This window comes from Lygodium microphyllum, chromosome 20 (assembly GCF_053477565.2).
Source record: "Lygodium microphyllum isolate KBCC chromosome 20, Lygodium_microphyllum_v1.1.10, whole genome shotgun sequence".
NCBI lineage: Eukaryota > Viridiplantae > Streptophyta > Polypodiopsida > Schizaeales > Lygodiaceae > Lygodium > Lygodium microphyllum.
The window spans coordinates 42,129,179-42,143,848 of record NC_141154.1 but is presented as its reverse complement, the minus strand read 5'-3'; positions in this window follow the sequence as shown (position 1 = coordinate 42,143,848).

The following is a 14,670-nucleotide window of genomic DNA, read 5'->3' as shown; positions in this document are numbered from 1 at the left end:
GTTGAGATAATAGTGTAGCTCTTCCAAATCCTTCATCTCAAATTTAGTCTTGAGGAGACCCTTCACATTGTCAATCTCTATCATGCTATCGCCCACAATGATTAAATACCCAACACATATACTAATGAACACAATACCTACATGACTCTCACATATGTAGAGTGAGTGATCAATCTCTGTGCTCTACAAAATCTAATGTTGACAAGGTATTTTGCAATCCTATCATGCCATGCCTTGGATGCTTGCTTCAGTCCTCCATACAAGTCCTTATGAAGTCTGCAAATATAGTCTGGATGACTCTCATCTATATAACTAGATAGCTGCTCCACATAAACTTCCTCTTGTAACTCCCTTTGCAAGAAGGCATTCTTTACATCCATTTGATGCATGATCCAACCCTTTGATGCAACCATTGCTATGATAGTCCTTACAGTAGCTCTTTTAGCTATTAGAGCAAAAATCTCCTCATAATCAATACCATGAGTCTACATATATACTTTTGGCAGCCAATCATATCTTATAGTGCTCAATAGATCCATTTTTTACCTTATAAATCCATTTGCAACCAATAGATTTCTTGCTTTCAAGTAAAGGTACCAACTCATATGTGTTATTATCCTTAAATGCAACCATTTCTTCATCCATAGCACAATCCCAATATTCATTACCCACTATATCCTCAAAAGAAGTGGATTCTGCATCCTTCACAACCTTAGCCATGTATGCATAGTGATGAGCTACGTAGCTATTATATATAAATCATTGCAATGTATTTCTTACTCTACTTGACCTACATGGACTTGGATCACTACCATGTGCTTTAGTATCCTCTTATGCCCTCTGCACGCTGGGTGTTTTAATAGATATAATCCCAAACTCCTCATCCAAGCTTTTCTTAGAGCCATCTAAATCAACATCAACATGATAGAAACTTGATGGTTTCTCTTTACCTTTTCTTGATATCTATAATGTACTTGGTAGAGTAACCTGTGATCTCAATCTATCACTCCAAGGTCTATCAATATAACCATGACTAGGAGACTCTTATGGTCCACTCAATGTTTGTGATTGTTGACTTGTTTTTTGCACAATCGCACTCTCATGCTCATCAATTCCAATTACATTGTACACATTATGATACTAGCTACTCATTTAATAAAAAATAACATCCTTGCTAACTCTCAACTCACATATAATAAAATTATAGCATCTATATCTCTTTTTCTCAAGAGAATATCGCGCAAATACACATTTTTTTGTGTTGGGATCCAATATACTACACAACTCATTAGGAATATGTACATAATCAACAAATCCAAATACTTTCGGATGGGACAGATTTGGCTTTGTACTTGTAAACTTCTCTTCGGATGTCATACCATATACTACATTAGTGGGTGTCTTGTACATAATGTATATAGCAGTAGCAAATGCTTTAGCCCAATAGTAACGAGATAAGTTTTTTTTTGACATCAATGTATGATCTACCTCTCTAATATACCTATATTTTCACTCAATAACTCTATTTTGCTATGGAGTATATCTATATGTATACTGTCTTTTTATAGCATTTTTCTATAAAAAATCAGAGAACTCATTGGAGAGATATTCTCCCTCTCCATCCAACCTTAGGTATTTAATATGCAACCCTATCTCCTTCTCAATCAAAGCCTTAAAGCTTATAAATTAAGTGAATATCTCACTTTTCTCATGCATAAACTAAACCCATACTTTGGGAGTATGATCACATCAATGAAGAAAATATAATACTTACAACCACTCAAAGTTGCAGTTTGTGTAAGATCCCACATGTTAGAATGTATCAATTCAAGTGGTTTCTTGCATACATGCTTTTCATGTGAAAATACATGCATTTCTTACTTTCCAAATTGACATGCTTCACATACTTTATACATCCCGTCAACTCTAAACTTGGAAAAACCATTTACAATTTGTTTCAACTACATGTTTCCAATTATTGCACATTTACATAATTAACTCTCTTAAGACAAATATCAATATTAACCACAACACTTTAACCTTGAACAAACATGGCAACATCTATTTCAAGCATACTTACATTAATAGTAAATAATCTACCAGTACATTTTTCTTTAATCAACCTACAACCATTTTTAGAATATACTACATAATAATCATCAAATGTGAATCAAACCTATAATCCCTATTCTACCATCTGACCAACATACACCTGATTTTTTGTAATATTTGGTACATGCAACACATTAGCCAAGCACTTAGTTTTACCATGCTGCATAGTCAAATAAACATTTCCAATATGAATAATGGGGTGCGTTGTATCATCTATTGTCTCCACATAGCTTGGAGACTCTAGATTGTGCATCTCTCTAAACCATTCTCCGTGAGAAGTCATGTGGTTAGAGGCACGTGAGTCTATGCATCATACAACATTCTCTAATGAACCATCAGCAAAATCATGGTATGTATACAATGCCGCATAATAAAAAATTGTTCACTTCTATCATCATTGTTTGTGCTTACTAGATGCATAATTTTCTTGCTACTTTTTTAGTTCTAAATTTAGCTTTATTTTTGAATAAGTTTTTAAAAATTTGGCATTTTTTACCACAATGCCAACACTCCATGCTATCATCAAAATTTTGTTGCCTATTAGAATCTGCAACTTCGCCTCTTTGACTCTCCCGTTGTCAAAGAGATCGTGCGAGAGCTGCAGAACACGGGGTTCAAGGTACAGCAAGAAACGAGGCTAACAAGAAGATCACAATATATTTGAAGTCAAAGGTCAATATATAGCTTGTCAAAATGAGTTACAAGAAGCTCGTGTTCAGAAAATTTCTGAACACATTCAGTTTTGCATACAGATTCTTGAATTCAGTTTTTCCATTGTCACTTGATAAATTCAGCTGAGAAATACTGTCTGTGAACAAATTTTCAGGAATCTGACTGCTTGACCGTGCCAATCGACATGTTAAGAAAAGATTCCAACTGGAGTTTGCATATACTACAACCTTTGTAGCTACACAACTTAGGGAGTATCTTGGGTTACATGGATATTTTCCCCATGGACATCTCTTACTTCATTTAAGTCCTTGAGCCTGTTATGACAGGCCTGAAGATTCATTGCATGAATCTGCAGATGCATTACTCATCAAAACGCAGAACAGATGTTCCAAAGAATGGACAAAGCCTGATGATATATTGCAAGAATCTGCAGACACATAACCAGAACAGATGCCTGGAAATCTCCAAAGAAAGACAGGTAAAATCAAGTGACCTCCTGTACAAAAGTCGCATATCTGATGGATGATATGATGCTTTGTTGCAGAATAGATCCCAGCAATACATTAGAGAATTGAAAAACCAATAGCTCAAAAGCTAATCTCCCACTGCACTGCAAAACTGTCTACAAGATCACAAGAGAACTGATCTGTCTCTGAAAGTGGTTAAACCACTACGCATAAGCCACAACAATGCCTTGATAAAGTCCAAGCAGTTGCCTTGATGATATTGCTTCTCTAAACACATCGAGGGAAGAGAGTATCGAAATCCTCAGGGCTGAATACCTGTGCGCATGTCTTGTTCGACACGCACTTCTTACCCTCCTCGCACACCCCATTGAAGGCAGTGGCCATCGGCAGAGATGTGTAGACAAGAAGGGAAGCACCGAGCAGTAAAAGCAAGCCCCATGAGCACTTCATTTTGCTAGCACAAGCCCCATGCAAATGGGCCTTTCTGGGCCATCGACCAACCACAGGAGGTTTCATGCGCAACATTGGCAAAGAAGGCAGCTAGCTCTGTTTTCTGCATCAAGTCGCCACCGGTGGTGCAGAATCCCAAGGGCTCAAACATTTTTGCTGCCGTAATGAAGGAGTAGTAGTCCCAGAAACCTGGGGCATGAGCGATGGGCTGATTCCTTTGAGGGAAGAGCTGTATTTCCAACGAAATCTCTGTACTTCGAATGTGATAAGAAAATCCTCAGTTGTAAGTGGACAAAATCACGGTGTTTTAGATGGCGGCCAACGCTAATGCTTTGTAGACTGAAAGGCAGGGAATTTGAAGAAAAGGAATAAGGGGAGATGATTCGCTATGATCCATAGATGAACAACAAAAATGCGGAGCAGAGGAAAAAACATTGCCTTGATTTTTGCAAGTCATAAATGCTTGATTCGATAGATGACTGTCTGGTTCACGATTTCTCACTGTATCTCTCCTCAGACGTGATTTATATATAGACTTCCAAAGCATTACAAAGATTGAATCCTCTAGTCCAGAAGCTTCTGATTCTCAGGTCATCGAGTCATTGGGATGAATAAAAGCTGCAGGCGCAGAATCAGAAACATTCCTTATCCGTGGAGGTGCAGGCTTTGGGATGGAAACGATGAGTTGAATCATGCCGATTCAACAATTCGTTAGTCTTGTTTAGAGGCGGCTCTTATTCATTTCCAGCCCAAGCATGTTCCAGAGCGTAAAGGTGTGAACTTGAGAGGCAGACACAATCTCCATCATCGAACAGTAATTAATCTTCCATCTCGACCCTCTTGACACAATTCAATATCAGAGCTTACAATTTTTTCGCAACGCTGACACAGAGAGAGACAGAGAGAGGGAGAGAACGAAGTGAAGTGAGGAGATCAACAGAGAGATGTGTGCGTCTCAGACTGTCGATGGAGGCGATCGCATTATGGTGGTGCTCCCCCAAATTCCTCAATCTCCCCTTCACTCTTCTCTATTTCGTCTTTTCCTTCTGATCCTCTCCTGGTCGATCCCCTCTTTTCCGACGCTGAAGGTAGCCATCCATTTCGAGCTCGGGGAGGTCCTGGATTTGCTGAGCTTTTTTCCCTCCCTTTCGCCATTCGAATCCTCCTTTTCCCCCAATTAGTCTCCTTTTTTCCTTCCTCTTTTCCCTCTGATCCCTGCCTTTCGAAAATCCTCCCTCTATCTTTAGCTTCCTATCTTTCCATTTGTGAATTCCTCTTTTGACACATAGTGACCAACCATACAAACAGCCTCGTTTGGACAGTATATCATAGTCTCAACAAAATCAGGGACCTTATCACTGGAGTCCTGATTACAATCTGGATCTGTGAAGGACTCATTGTAAGCTTGCCCCAAGTCTCGGATGCTCCCACGAACAGGACGGTCTACAAAGGGTAGGATAAGTTTTCCTTCCTAGTACAAGCATCGTGTGTACAATACATTTAAGGGAATATGTGGATGTAGTTTATTAAAATGCACCACACAAACAATAAATCACACACAGAAATTAACACAAATGCACAACAAAAATGGAGGTGTTCACGGCTCAGATGCGCAGCAACACGACATCCACCCCCTCTAAACCTGCGCATCCTCCGGATGTGCCAACTATCCAGGATCATTCAAGTCCACAAACAGGTCAAGTTCATCTTCTGATTCTAGCGGACCTGTTTCTCCATTGGCTCCATCTTCTATGTCTTCTGTTTCTTCAGCATGTCTTTCATCTACCTGCTCTTGTTCTGTCAATGCTTCAAGTGCATATTTTTCATCCTCTCTTCTCTTGAAAATCTTGACTCGTTTTCCAGCAATAGGCACCCTCAATAATGTTCCATCTAATTCAGCCAGCTCATAGGTACCATTATCAAAAACCTTTTTCACTTCATACGGTCCAAACCATCTTTGAACCATTTTTCTCATGCTACTATGCTGATTTTCTAGACTACTGTCGTAGACTAGAACCCAATCCCCTTCTTTTATGGCTCTAGGCCTCAAGCGATGCCTTAAATCAAACCTGTCCTTATTTCTGAGACGGGCTGCCTTCAAACGGTCAACAGCTAGTTGCACATCTTCTGTTCTTCTCTCTAGTTGACGAATCCGAAGGGCTAACAGTTCTTCCCTTGATAAATTCTCATGCCAAGGAAGAACACTCCAAGTGAGAGCACAAATTTCAGTAGGCATGACAGGTTTTTGCCCATACATCAACTCCGCAGGCATGTATCCAGTAGTCACACTATGTGTAGAGCGATCAGCCCACAATGCAAAAGGTAGCAATCTTGGCCAATCTCCAATCCGACCTCTACAAGCTTTTGCCAATGCTTTAACTATAGGCGGATGTCCTCTTTCACTTTTGCCATTTCCCTCTGGATTGTAGGCAGTAGTAAGAGCCAATTTAATCCCAAGCCGTGAGAAGAATTCTCTAGCTTCATCAGCATCTAGCTCTCCACGATCAGCTGTAATCTTGCCTATACATCCATACCTGCAAAATATTTCTTCCAACAAGAATTTACATACTGTAGTGGTGGTCTTCGTCCGCAATGGTCTACCTTCAACATAGTTTGTAAGATCCTCCCTAGCCAAGACAAGATATCTCATCTGCCAAAGTCCCACTGGCAAAGTAACCAAGTCTACCACCCACTTGTAATGCATACATAGTGGAAAAGTCGGATGCAACTCATCACGATGTCGCACTAAAGAGTAAAGCTGGCAATCCCTGCAAGTCTCCACAAAGTGAGAAACATCTTTATACATCCCTTTCCACCAGTATCTTTCTTTGATTTTCTCATAGGTAGCCCACACACCTCTATGTTCAGCCCATGAGCTCTCATGAAACTCTCGCATAATCTGTATTTGCATCGCAACATCACAAACTACTCTCAAGGGCAAGCTTCCTCTCTTTCTTGGATGCTTCCAAAGAAAACCATCTTTCAAGAAATACCCATAAGCCTTCCTTCTGATTTTCTTGAATTCATCATCTGTCCAATCAGCTCTTCGAGTCAATGAACTTAGATATTGTCCAATTTGCAGCCACTCATCAACATAAAGTTCTTCAATAAAAGCTTCAACAGTAGATACATGACAATCATGAATAAGGACAGAAGCAGCAAACTCTGTTTCATCATCTTCTGCAAGCATTGACTCCTCATCCTCATATCTCGCTCTAGAAAGCATGTCAGCAATTGGATTATCTTTCCCTGCTATGTGTCGAAATTCTGGATTCAATGATTTGATATAGGCAATCCATCGAAGCATCGCTATATCTGGAGTCGAGCAACTAGTAATCATGCCAAGCAAAGGTAAACAATCTGTTTCCACAATAACTGAAGCTCCAATAAAATATCCTTTGTCACACTTCAGTGCAGTGACTACTCCCCACAATTCTCTTTTGATTTGCGGATATCTCCTTTGTCGCTCATTAAGAACTTTAGCACCAAAGCGGATAGCATACCTATTTCCATCAGCATCATCCTGTCCCACAGCCCAACCTATGCCAATAGGGCTAGTATCAACTGTCAACATGATAGGCCGTCCACACTGATAATCCGCCTTGCGTAAAGTAGGAGCTGATTGCAACAGCTTCTTGAGCTTACGCATGGCTTTTGAATGCTTCTCATCCCAATGAAATTTCTGCCCCTTTCGAAGCAGCTGATAGAGAACATCTGCAATATGAGCAAAATGAGGAATCCAAATCATGTAAAATACACAAGCTCCCACAAATCTCCGCACCTCTGAAGTAGTCGAGCAATACTCTGCAATCCTGTTTATGGCATCCACCTTTGCAGGAGAAGGCTTTCTGCCATAATATCCAACCATATGCCCAACTATGATGACTTCATTAACAACAAAGACAGATTTCAGCCCTGAAAACTTATGTCCAATATTTGCAGGATCCCTCAACATAGGCTGCTTCATAGCTTTTTCAATCTGCTCATCACTATCAGAAGGAAGCGGGCCTGCAACCGGCTTAACCTTCTTATCAACTGTTTTATATTTAGTGTCAACCTTGGCATCATTCAAGCACTCTTTTCTTTGCTGCAATTTCTGCAAATTTTCAGCATCTTTCAACTCTGTTGGCTGAAAATTTTCAGCCTTTAGCTCTATGGACTGCATGGGTGCAGCCTGAAACTCTGTATGCAGAAATTTTTCTGCATTCAACTCTGTTGGCTGAATGAATTCAACCCTCGGCTCAATGGACTGCATAGACGCATCCTGAAACTCTGTATGCAGAAATTTTTCTGCATTCAACTCTGTTGGCTGAAAAATTTCAGCCTTCTGCAATTCTGTTAGCTGATCAAGATCAGCCATAAATTCAGTTTGCTGAGTTTTCTCAGCCTCTAACTCTGTTTGCAGCATAAAACCAGAAATTTCCTGAAACATATCCAAGGTTTGCACATGTATGATCTTTGAACCCTTGCATACATCAGTTTTCAGCATTGCACTCATCTCAAACAATGTATCTGCATAAGACATCCCTTCATACAATCCATCCACATGCTCTTCTGCTTGCAAAATACCTGCATTCTTCAACTCTTTCTCCTTACGACCAATGTACTGCCTGGCAGCTCTAGGCAAATCTGAAATTTTCTGATAACTTACTGAACTATCTGAAGTAATCCCAACAAAGTTATTGGAGAAAGACTGGCTGCCAAGAGGCGAGATCTCCTCTTTTCTCCGCTCCGTACCACTGGCGTCTCGCAAGACAGCGGTACCTAATGAAAATCCAACTCCTTCGCAGGTAGTGGTGCCTCACGCAAGGAATCCCTGTTTCTCGGATGATTTACCCCAACAGTCATAAACTGAACAGCTCGCATACCATCTTTACTGCGTATCCGCGCATAAGCTGATCCGTCATCCATCACTTTTGTTTCCATTCTTGCCTCTGTAATGAAAGGCTGTCCAAGAATAATCGGATAAGAGCATGAATCCTGAACAAAGCAATGATAATCCTCTTCAACATTACCAATAGAAATTCTGATACTCGGACAAGCAGCATACATATCACCAGAAGTATTATTGGCGGCTCTCATGCGCCAGCCATGCTCTGCATCCATAGGCCACTTGCCACTCTCATAAACACCTCGAGCAATAAGATTGATTTCAGAACCATGATCAACTAAAGCGATCAAGGGAATTTGTTTCTCTCCAATCCTTACCACTGTCTCAGTGGTTGCTCTAGCCCAATGACTTCGTGAAAAATGGCTGCGAGGAATGAGAATAGGGTTCTCATCATCTTCATACTGCATAGGCTGCACTATTTTCTCCAATTGCGGATTAACAGAAGCATTCTCAACCATCACTGTATCATCATCATGCTCTTTCTCAAGAGCTCCATGCCACAATCCCTGTAAAGCAGGTCCTTCCATCGCATGTCGTTTCCTCCGCAAAAGATCCTGCATCTGATCCTGTATTTCTCTTCTAGCAATCCCAAGAGCCTCTCCAACAGTAAAAGTGACTTCACTATTCAAAATTCTTTCATGAAAAATCTTACTCATATCCGTTTGCATATCAAGGTCTGACAAGAGCTTGAATCCTGGCTCTTTTCTTGGTTGCCTCTTTTCTTTCTGCTTGTCTCCCATTGGTTGATCGGAACCTGTTTGAGTTGGAGAATTTGACATAGGTGGAGCTGTAACAGGAGGTGAAACAAAGTCACCCCCTCTAGTCTTTTTAGAGGAGCTAGGACCCTCCTCATCTCTTCTTCTCTTTTCCTCAACCATGGCATCTAAACCCTGCATTTTAGCCATATAAGCAAAAATAGAATACCTGTCAACAGGAGAATCCCATCCTGTTTCTCCTCGGATGCTAGAGCCCACACAAGTCATAGTAGAAGTTTGCACTTTCCCTCTTCTCGCTATCTCCAAGGCAGAAGACCATAAAGCAGAGTCTCCATCAGATTTCTGCTCAAGCTGGACTCCAAAAGCTGAAGCATCTCCTCTAACACTCACATAAGCTGATCGCGCAACCATATCATCAACAAGCTTCTTCATACCTCCCTTACCAAAGTTCGTGTCAAGAGGAGCGCCAGTCTCTGTCAGCCATATCTTCCCATCTTGTCCCCAGAACACTACATTCTTCTTACGTGCTTCCTGAAAAGCATCACAATCTCTGCAGTGTTGGTGCTCTGTACTATCACACCAAATACATCGACGCCCTTTTCTTTGACCAGCTGGAAAAGTAGTCACTGGAGCAGGTGCTACAGCAGGTACTGTCATAAGTTGCTCCTTTAACTTACCAACTTCAGCTTTAACTGCTTCAATCGTCAAATCCGCCAAGCCTTTAATAACATCATCTACAGATAAGGGCACTGGAGCAGCAGGTACTGGTGAATTCACAACAGGAGGAGTAGGCTTAGGCAAAGAAGCTGCAGCAGGGGTAGAAGAAGAAGTCTCCAAAGATTTTTCAGGAACTAATCCTGTATTACGATGCAATCTGACTCTCCTGCGCTGCTTCTTGACAAGAGCATTCACAGCATCAATGACATGTCTCCACTCAGTCTTTAAACCTGAATCAGTAGCTTGATCTTCCAAAAGATCATCCAACTTTTCCTGCAAATCAGCATCTGCAGCTTGCAAAAATAACTCCACTTTCTGCATCTCCAAAGCTTGCTGTTCAGTCCCATCCAACTGATCATAACGGCTTTCAAACTCTCGCAGAAGAGCGGTAACAGAAAGTCCCTTATTAGGCATAGAAACCCATGCTAAAAAATTCCTGCGATTCATAAGACCTGTATCCTCCAGGAAATATTCATCTTTTAATGCCTTTTTAAATTCAGCCCAACCTGCATGTGTCTCTTGAATTTCTGCAATTCGCCCTTCAAGAGCGCGCACCACGATCCGCAAGAAGTAGTGGCTCCAAACATCTTGAGAAACTCCAAAAAACTTCATCTTTTCTTCATACAAATGCAGGTAAGTTGACACTTGCTGGCCATTAAACTGCTTCATCTCCTGTTGGACAGCTTTCAAAGCATCCATAGCATCACTGTCACGTTTTGCATGAGCTTGCTGCTGCATATACATGGTGAATGACTGAAACAGGTTCTTCATGACATTATCATCTGTCATCTCTTCTTGCGAGTCCCCCATCTTGCTGATGACGCAGCACTTTCACGTCGGGTTCACCAGAAATGTCAAAGAGATCGTGCGAGAGCTGCAGAACACGGGGTTCAAGGTACAGCAAGAAACGAGGCTAACAAGAAGATCACAATATATTTGAAGTCAAAGGTCAATATATAGCTTGTCAAAATGAGTTACAAGAAGCTCGTGTTCAGAAAATTTCTGAACACATTCAGTTTTGCATACAGATTCTTGAATTCAGTTTTTCCATTGTCACTTGATAAATTCAGCTGAGAAATACTGTCTGTGAACAAATTTTCAGGAATCTGACTGCTTGACCGTGCCAATCGACATGTTAAGAAAAGATTCCAACTGGAGTTTGCATATACTACAACCTTTGTAGCTACACAACTTAGGGAGTATCTTGGGTTACATGGATATTTTCCCCATGGACATCTCTTACTTCATTTAAGTCCTTGAGCCTGTTATGACAGGCCTGAAGATTCATTGCATGAATCTGCAGATGCATTACTCATCAAAACGCAGAACAGATGTTCCAAAGAATGGACAAAGCCTGATGATATATTGCAAGAATCTGTAGACACATAACCAGAACAGATGCCTGGAAATCTCCAAAGAAAGACAGGTAAAATCAAGTGACCTCCTGTACAAAAGTCGCATATCTGATGGATGATATGATGCTTTGTTGCAGAATAGATCCCAGCAATACATTAGAGAACTGAAAAACCAATAGCTCAAAAGCTAATCTCCCACTGCACTGCAAAACTGTCTACAAGATCACAAGAGAACTGATCTGTCTCTGAAAGTGGTTAAACCACTACGCATAAGCCACAACAATGCCTTGATAAAGTCCAAGCAGTTGCCTTGATGATATTGCTTCTCTAAACACATCGAGGGAAGAGAGTATCGAAATCCTCAGGGCTGAATACCTGTGCGCATGTCTTGTTCGACACGCACTTCTTACCCTCCTCGCACACCCCATTGAAGGCAGTGGCCATCGGCAGAGATGTGTAGACAAGAAGGGAAGCACCGAGCAGTAAAAGCAAGCCCCATGAGCACTTCATTTTGCTAGCACAAGCCCCATGCAAATGGGCCTTTCTGGGCCATCGACCAACCACAGGAGGTTTCATGCGCAACATTGGCAAAGAAGGCAGCTAGCTCTGTTTTCTGCATCAAGTCGCCACCGGTGGTGCAGAATCCCAAGGGCTCAAACATTTTTGCTGCCGTAATGAAGGAGTAGTAGTCCCAGAAACCTGGGGCATGAGCGATGGGCTGATTCCTTTGAGGGAAGAGCTGTATTTCCAACGAAATCTCTGTACTTCGAATGTGATAAGAAAATCCTCAGTTGTAAGTGGACAAAATCACGGTGTTTTAGATGGCGGCCAACGCTAATGCTTTGTAGACTGAAAGGCAGGGAATTTGAAGAAAAGGAATAAGGGGAGATGATTCGCTATGATCCATAGATGAACAACAAAAATGCGGAGCAGAGGAAAAAACATTGCCTTGATTTTTGCAAGTCATAAATGCTTGATTCGATAGATGACTGTCTGGTTCACGATTTCTCACTGTATCTCTCCTCAGACGTGATTTATATATAGACTTCCAAAGCATTACAAAGATTGAATCCTCTAGTCCAGAAGCTTCTGATTCTCAGGTCATCGAGTCATTGGGATGAATAAAAGCTGCAGGCGCAGAATCAGAAACATTCCTTATCCGTGGAGGTGCAGGCTTTGGGATGGAAACGATGAGTTGAATCATGCCGATTCAACAATTCGTTAGTCTTGTTTAGAGGCGGCTCTTATTCATTTCCAGCCCAAGCATGTTCCAGAGCGTAAAGGTGTGAACTTGAGAGGCAGACACAATCTCCATCATCGAACAGTAATTAATCTTCCATCTCGACCCTCTTGACACAATTCAATATCAGAGCTTACAATTTTTTCGCAACGCTGACACAGAGAGAGACAGAGAGAGGGAGAGAACGAAGTGAAGTGAGGAGATCAACAGAGAGATGTGTGCGTCTCAGACTGTCGATGGAGGCGATCGCATTATGGTGGTGCTCCCCCAAATTCCTCAATCTCCCCTTCACTCTTCTCTATTTCGTCTTTTCCTTCTGATCCTCTCCTGGTCGATCCCCTCTTTTCCGACGCTGAAGGTAGCCATCCATTTCGAGCTCGGGGAGGTCCTGGATTTGCTGAGCTTTTTTCCCTCCCTTTCGCCATTCGAATCCTCCTTTTCCCCCAATTAGTCTCCTTTTTTCCTTCCTCTTTTCCCTCTGATCCCTGCCTTTCGAAAATCCTCCCTCTATCTTTAGCTTCCTATCTTTCCATTTGTGAATTCCTCTTTTGACACATAGTGACCAACCATACAAACAGCCTCGTTTGGACAGTATATCATAGTCTCAACAAAATCAGGGACCTTATCACTGGAGTCCTGATTACAATCTGGATCTGTGAAGGACTCATTGTAAGCTTGCCCCAAGTCTCGGATGCTCCCACGAACAGGACGGTCTACAAAGGGTAGGATAAGTTTTCCTTCCTAGTACAAGCATCGTGTGTACAATACATTTAAGGGAATATGTGGATGTAGTTTATTAAAATGCACCACACAAACAATAAATCACACACAGAAATTAACACAAATGCACAACAAAAATGGAGGTGTTCACGGCTCAGATGCGCAGCAACACGACATCCACCCCCTCTAAACCTGCGCATCCTCCGGATGTGCCAACTATCCAGGATCATTCAAGTCCACAAACAGGTCAAGTTCATCTTCTGATTCTAGCGGACCTGTTTCTCCATTGGCTCCATCTTCTATGTCTTCTGTTTCTTCAGCATGTCTTTCATCTACCTGCTCTTGTTCTGTCAATGCTTCAAGTGCATATTTTTCATCCTCTCTTCTCTTGAAAATCTTGACTCGTTTTCCAGCAATAGGCACCCTCAATAATGTTCCATCTAATTCAGCCAGCTCATAGGTACCATTATCAAAAACCTTTTTCACTTCATACGGTCCAAACCATCTTTGAACCATTTTTCTCATGCTACTATGCTGATTTTCTAGACTACTGTCGTAGACTAGAACCCAATCCCCTTCTTTTATGGCTCTAGGCCTCAAGCGATGCCTTAAATCAAACCTGTCCTTATTTCTGAGACGGGCTGCCTTCAAACGGTCAACAGCTAGTTGCACATCTTCTGTTCTTCTCTCTAGTTGACGAATCCGAAGGGCTAACAGTTCTTCCCTTGATAAATTCTCATGCCAAGGAAGAACACTCCAAGTGAGAGCACAAATTTCAGTAGGCATGACAGGTTTTTGCCCATACATCAACTCCGCAGGCATGTATCCAGTAGTCACACTATGTGTAGAGCGATCAGCCCACAATGCAAAAGGTAGCAATCTTGGCCAATCTCCAATCCGACCTCTACAAGCTTTTGCCAATGCTTTAACTATAGGCGGATGTCCTCTTTCACTTTTGCCATTTCCCTCTGGATTGTAGGCAGTAGTAAGAGCCAATTTAATCCCAAGCCGTGAGAAGAATTCTCTAGCTTCATCAGCATCTAGCTCTCCACGATCAGCTGTAATCTTGCCTATACATCCATACCTGCAAAATATTTCTTCCAACAAGAATTTACATACTGTAGTGGTGGTCTTCGTCCGCAATGGTCTACCTTCAACATAGTTTGTAAGATCCTCCCTAGCCAAGACAAGATATCTCATCTGCCAAAGTCCCACTGGCAAAGTAACCAAGTCTACCACCCACTTGTAATGCATACATAGTGGAAAAGTCGGATGCAACTCATCACGATGTCGCACTAAAGAGTAAAGCTGGCAATCCCTGCAAGTCTCC